General features: G+C 43.1%; 1 pseudogene; it reads left to right on the top strand.

The window, feature by feature from the left end:
* The first annotated feature begins 5,377 nt into the window (after positions 1-5,377).
* LOC126237554 (5S ribosomal RNA) lies at positions 5,378-5,495 on the top strand (annotated as a pseudogene).
* The last annotated feature ends 1,347 nt before the right edge of the window (positions 5,496-6,842 follow it).

The raw sequence follows: 6,842 nt of genomic DNA, 5'->3' as shown, positions 1-6,842 counted from the left end.
CGTCATCTTCGTGGTGTAGCAATTTTAATGGCCAGCAGTGTAAGCAGTGCGGGTTGACGGCATCGTTTATCGTATGACCATTTTCTCCTTCGATTAGATGCGTCCTGCGGCTGCTATTATCTATACCGTCACTGGTAAACACTATGAGAGTCTTTTGCACACTAATGTCATTCCTACCCTTCAACAGCGTCGACGTGTGAGTAGGATCAATTTTATACAGGACGTGTTCACCCGCACATTCCACAGCCAGTGAAGCAGCCGCTGTTGAGAAACTTTGGAAATGCTAAGATTTATCAGCAGTCATTTCCCTACAGCCCGACCGTCCAGATCACCTGAGCTTAATGCTTGTGACTTCTGGCCTCGGGGTTACCTTAAAGATACCGTGTTCGGTGCTCCGGTCACAAAAGTAGCTTAATTGAAGGCTCTCGTTGCGCAACGTCTTCTGAACGTGAATCCTAAGACACTCTTGTCTCTTGTGGGACATGCTGTTCCTCGATTTCAGTTTGTCGCAGAAGACGGTGAACAGCAGCATATTGAACATGAATTGCACGTCTCACAACCGTTGAAAACCGACTTAATTGTTGCTTTTTACACGGTTTTTTGCCTCAGGATAATTACAAACTGATGTGGTACGATCTTACCGTTGTGTGTGGGCTTACCTAAATAACAGTTACACAGTTGGTGAATGTCAATTTGTGCGGTCCATGCACATTGCACAGTAGAGACGCTTTAATGTACGACTCACGCCATAGCTGTCGTATTGGGATTTGTATCATTTGTAACCAAACGTATTTACGTTGTGACGTTCACAGCGACATCTAGTGGGATGAATTTCATTAAATTTTTTGTTTCCATAATATTCCCCCTTCTTCGATAATATTCGCTTCAAATCTGACGCCATTCTGCGTAGCAGTTCTTCTTTTACGGGATTTTGAGACTGAAACGTTAATTATAATCAACCTGTATATGTAACAGTTGCTCCATTCTCCCGTTAAATCTCATATTATTGTATGTAACGGAAAATGAAATTCTTTTCATTGCTAATGCCAACAGAACCAATAAATGAAGAATAATACGAGCCTATTTCATAATTTTGTTTCATAGTACATATCATAAAACAAAACCGCCAAACCACATGAGACTGTGAATTCTAGTTCCACAGGACTATTGAGTTTTATTTACCGAACAGAAATTCCAAAAATATGGCGTTGTGACTCGAGTTAACCGAAGCTGGCGAAAAACTGCAGGACAGCAGGAATGTATTTGGACGATGTTGTCGCACTCACTTATTTTATATTGCATGTACTAACTAATATTTTAACCATTTTTATTAAGCTTGCTTTTTTATTATTGTCATTAGCGTCAGAAGCGTATTAAGATAAAAAAGATTACATACGTAAACAGAAAATATTTTATACGATCTGCAGTGGCAACTAGGGAACAGATCAAGTAAACTAATACACTAAATAATTTTTTAATATTCTCTTTACTTTACAAGGATGTGTCAAAAATGTGAGTCATCTATGGATGTTCTATAGCTTACCACATTACAGTCTAAATCAACATAGAACACACATTGCGCTCTACTTCGGGGTTCACTGTCTGAATATATTTTAACACATAAGACACTTTGTTACCAACATCTTTAAGATGGAGATTGAGGAAACAATCTACGAGCAAGCACAACAACTAAACCGTCATGTGTTTTCTTTATTTACATAGCTGTACAAGTCCTATACAACATATCTAAGATAACAAAAAAAATGTTAAAAAAGAGCTCACACTTGTAAACGAGGTTTAAAACAAAAAAATACTTTAAAATACACAACACCGACACAGGGGTGAGCCAGGCAGAGTCGGCGTGATGGGCAACGCGGCCACTGGGGTTCTGGGGGCTGTAAGGTGGTGGTACGGCGGAGGAGTGCTTCAACGTATTCTTCCTGGCGGGCCCACCGACCCAATGAAGTCTAATCTGTTTGCTATGCCGTTACTCCGAGTTATAGCAGTTTTTATGCATTTTAGTTTTCGCAATGTGAGGTAAATGGTCAGTTTGTGTATTGTGGAGAGGAAATGTGACTTACATCTTTTTAATGAAATTGTGTTTAAAGTATCATATCTTGACTCCATTATCCTTCTTTAGTTATTGACAGGCCGTTAGAGTGTATAGCAACTGTTTGTAACGGCATTAATGCAGACAAAGTGACCATATCGGCGGTGGCTTCTGGCCCCTTTGTATGGGGACAAAACGTAACAGCAGCGGCCGAAAGAAGGGTTCAGATGGTTCAAATGGCTCTGAGCACTATGGGACTTAACTTCTGAGGTCATCAGTCCCCTAGAACTTAGAACTACTGAAACCTAACTAATCTAAAGACATCACACACATCCATGCCCGAGGCAGGATTCGAACCGAAAGAAGGGCTCCGCAACAATAATTACAGCAAGTCGTTATAAAAGTGATGTAAAAGCGGTTTATTAGGCTAGAGGAGAAGAAAAAAGAAAGGAAAAGCTGAAAGCAGCAGAAGAGAAGAAATGCAGTAAAAAGGAAACTGCGAAGAGTAGGAAACGCAACCGTAGTAGAGCTCTTTTTTACGAACTCGACAAAAACAGAGAGCAGCGCATATACTGCGAACAAAAATTTTCGGGGTCGAGGCCAGGAGAGCAATGGATTAAGTGCCACTTGTGCTCCCTCTAAGCCCACAAATTCTGTACAGGACTTGAGGAACACAGTTTGACTTTTATTTGTGAAAAGTGTGACTAAACATTTGCAACGAAATATATTTTGTTCTTTGTTAAAACAATTTTTATCCCTTATTTTTGAGTTTGAAACTAACTGTGCACTTTGCCCACACATGTCGGGCAAAGTGATCATTTTACCACTTACCGAAAATTTTTTAAGGTACTGAATGATACCTGTCGTCTTTTACTACTGCAAGGTTCTGGTAAGATCAGTTACGTAAAATACCTCTTTGCTGGTTCCTAACTACCAAGAATGACTCTGCAAATAGAGGCTACGTTTGTTTGCCTGCAACAAGTACTAACCACAAAATTTCTGATTAGTGGGCCAAATTTATTTAAATAGTAATTAATTATACTGATAAAAAGGAGCCACCTCACAGATCATTCGATGATTTAATAAAACAGCAATCCAATAATCATGATAAATTCTACTGCAACATTGCTAAGAGGAGGTGCGAACTGACTGATTTTAAGGATCTTGACTAGGGAGCGGAATGGTGCTGTGAGATGTAATAGCAAAGAATTTAACAATAATTCACGCTTATTTTTTTCATTAACAGTAACACAGAGAGAGAGAGAGAGAGAGAACATACAGTCACTTGGGATGCTAGCGCGTGCATCGACATGTGGCACATTATACAGCGCAGCGTCTGCACCGACGCATGTGGGGCAAGACTGCTAAATTACTGGATACGATTTATCAAGATCACACACACACCACGTTCACATTGGTCACTCAGACACCAAAAGATAGAATTTAGAAAAAAAACTTCCCTGAACCACATGTAAGCTCACTGGGTCATGGCGCGACTGCCTTTAGCGATCAATTTTAGAGAACAAAGCCCATATCTAAAGTACCGTACAACTACGTAATTTTGTAAATAAATTTACCAAACCAGAACACATGTAATCCATCACGAAACTAAGGCTTCAGTTCGAACACGAGAGGTGTTTACGTCAAACTGGAGCATAGTGTACAAAGAAACACACGTGTTGCATCAGGGCACGGGCTATTAGGTCCGTGGAAATGAAATATAAATTAGACGTTAAATTAAATTAAATTTATCACAAGCATTCCAAAAAGCACACAACACATTCATACCTAATACGCTAAACTAATTAAAACTGTACATCATGTGGTGGCACCACTCGTCCACGCCAAGTTGCAGTTGCACACAGGATCTCACCGAATAAACAGAATATTATTGAAATTAACCCCATTCCCTGATTGAATAAGTTGGTGCGGCACGGTTATCAGTGCCACGCACCAGACTGACTACCGGGAACTCAAACACAGATCTCACACATTTCAGCTCAGCAGACAGAGATGCTACTAAGAGTATGCGTACTCACCGGCGTCCTAGGGAAGAGTTACCTAATCGTCTCTCCCGTCCGGGGTCCACACACTGTGGCCGGCCGAAGTGGCCGTGCGGTTAAAGGCGCTGCAGTCTGGAACCGCAAGACCGCTACGGTCGCAGGTTCGAATCCTGCCTCGGGCATGGATGTTTGTGATGTCCTTAGGTTAGTTAGGTTTAACTAGTTCTAAGTTCTAGGGGACTAATGACCTCAGCAGTTGAGTCCCATAGTGCTCAGAGCCATTTGAACCCATTTCCACACACTGTGGCCGGAAGGGCCCAGAGGGAGTAAGCGGTTCCTACCTGTACCAACCTCACAATGGCTGCTGATCAGTGCCCACTAATTCCTCTCTGACCCAACGTAGCCGTATTCGAAAATCTACACAGTGGTTGGCTATACTGATCTTAACATTCATAGAACCATGTAGCGGCTCACATAAAGCCGTTACAGTACTTAGTTTGATCTTAAGGTAATTAATATCTTTGGTTCTGGCGCTGCAGTCTGGAACCGCGAGACCGCTACGGTCGCAGGTTCGAATCCTGCCTCGGGCATGGATGTGTGTGATGTCCTTAGGTTAGTTAGGTTTAACTAGTTCTAAGTTCTAGGGGACTAATGACCTCAGCAGTTGAGTCCCATAGTGCTCAGAGCCATTTGAACCATTAATATCTTCGATAGTTGCAGATAATAATCACTCATTTCTATGTCTACTCAGCTTGAAAAATACTAATTCCTTAGTGCAGCTACTTTTCCCGTCCCTCCGCTACTACATCATGGTTCCCAAATCATAGTGTTCTTGTAGGGATGAAACACTGATTTTAAACGTAAACAGAGAAAATGAGGAAATGCTGTCTGCTATGGGGAGCCTGGGCGGGGGGCGGAGGGGGGGGGGGGTAGCGTAAGTAATGTGCTGTGGACCACCACACAGGACACAGGACACCCCGCACACCCTCCTCCGGCCGTGCCTGCTCTGACTTAGGAAGTCGGGATTAGCATGGAAGGTCAACAACTGGCAGATTAACAATTTATTCACATTTATAAAACAGCTAACATACAATCAACACGTAGCCGTCTTAAAGACAATTTCCAAAATGACAGAGAGCTTTCTTCTCAGGCAAGCAGCAAATTACAATTACTTAATGAACAATAAATTACAATCTGAAGTACCTTAAAAAAAGTGGCTCAGATAATTTTTTTGAGCAATAACGCAACCAGCACAATACGTTACACTTAATATAATTCACTGGCAAGCAAATTTAAGTTTTTAAAAATATACATGAGAGATGTTGGCAGCGGCCTTGCCGCAGTGGGTACACCGGTTCCCGTCAGATCACCGAAGTTAAGCGCTGTCGGGCGTGGCCGGCACTTGTATGGGTGACCATCCGGGCCGCCATGAGCTGTTGCCATTTTTCGGGGTGCACTCAGCCTCGTGATGCCAATTGAGGAGCTACTCGACCGAACAGTAGCGGCTCCGGTCAAAGAAAACCATCATAACGACCGGGAGAGCGGTGTGCTGACCACACGCCCCTCCTATCCGCATCCTCATCTGAGGGTGATACGGCGGTCGGATGGTCCCGATGGGCCACTTGTGGCCTGAGGCGGAGTGCTTGTGTGCTATGCATGAGAGATGTTAAATGTTTATCAAACGGGCAGTGACGCCAGGCTGCCTTGGGAAAAAGGTGACTTAAATTAAAATGCCGGAAATAGCAGACCAGCCGTCCAAAACAACACCTAAACGCCGGGGCCCAGCCGGGAGTCACTTCCCATTAGACGACACGTCACAGCTTCTGTGCACTGAAGCGGAATGTGGCACCGCTCCCGCACATCCCAACACAAACAGACCGCAGAAAACACGGCAAAGGACCAAGCAGACATTAATTAATATAAGTTAAGAGATCAATAAACAACAATATAAGTTAAAAAAAACAATAAGTGCTTTCAATAGAAACGACTTAAATTTTGCAGCAATATCAATGTTGTAAAACATTTTAACTAAGACTTGTACACAAATCCAATGCTGTAAAATAGTATCAGACTTTTACACTCTCATAGTTTGCCAAACAATATTTGTACATATGATTAAGGCAGACAATGTGTACAAAGATTAAATGGAAATAATTTCAAGATAATATCACGTTATTCAGATGCACAACTTCACAACAAAACAAGGTTTTGTGCACTTCAATTTCGTTGCATGGGTCTGCAATGTAACTGCCAATTGTGTATGCTTGGTAAGCAGGAAATTACGACTAAACTATGACCTAATATCTTCAATACCTTACAGTTACTACATCATTTACGGACGCTGATTTCCTTAAACGAAGTAGTACTTGCTGGTCTCCATGCGATCACACACCTTGCCACCTGTTCTTGCTTCAACAACACATACACTAGGGCAGCCAACCAAGAAGTGACAGTCGCTACAACGCAATTGGTTCCACGAAACGAAGGCACCAAAACCACTTACACCTCCGATGGAGAGCGTTGTTCCTGATGTTCTCGAGGGATGGGTCTGTCCGAGTAAACAGGCACCGAAGCAATGCGACGAGCAGCGCCCGGAGTTGACATCAGGCAGATCCTCCACAAACTCCCGAACGTCGTGCAAGGTAGACCGGCCGCGCCGCTGCTGGCCGAGCTCGCATGTTTTCCTTCTTCGTCCCCTCAAGCACGTCCTAGCGCCTCGTAGCGGGGCCCGACGACCAACTCGCTGACAGCAGATACCCGCCGCCAGATCACAACAGGGGCAAAGATCG

The sequence above is a fragment of the Schistocerca nitens genome, chromosome 2 (assembly GCF_023898315.1).
Source record: "Schistocerca nitens isolate TAMUIC-IGC-003100 chromosome 2, iqSchNite1.1, whole genome shotgun sequence".
In the NCBI taxonomy this organism is placed as follows: domain Eukaryota; kingdom Metazoa; phylum Arthropoda; class Insecta; order Orthoptera; family Acrididae; genus Schistocerca; species Schistocerca nitens.
The sequence above is the reverse complement of the archived record's forward strand: the minus strand, read 5'-3'. Positions and strand labels throughout refer to the sequence as shown.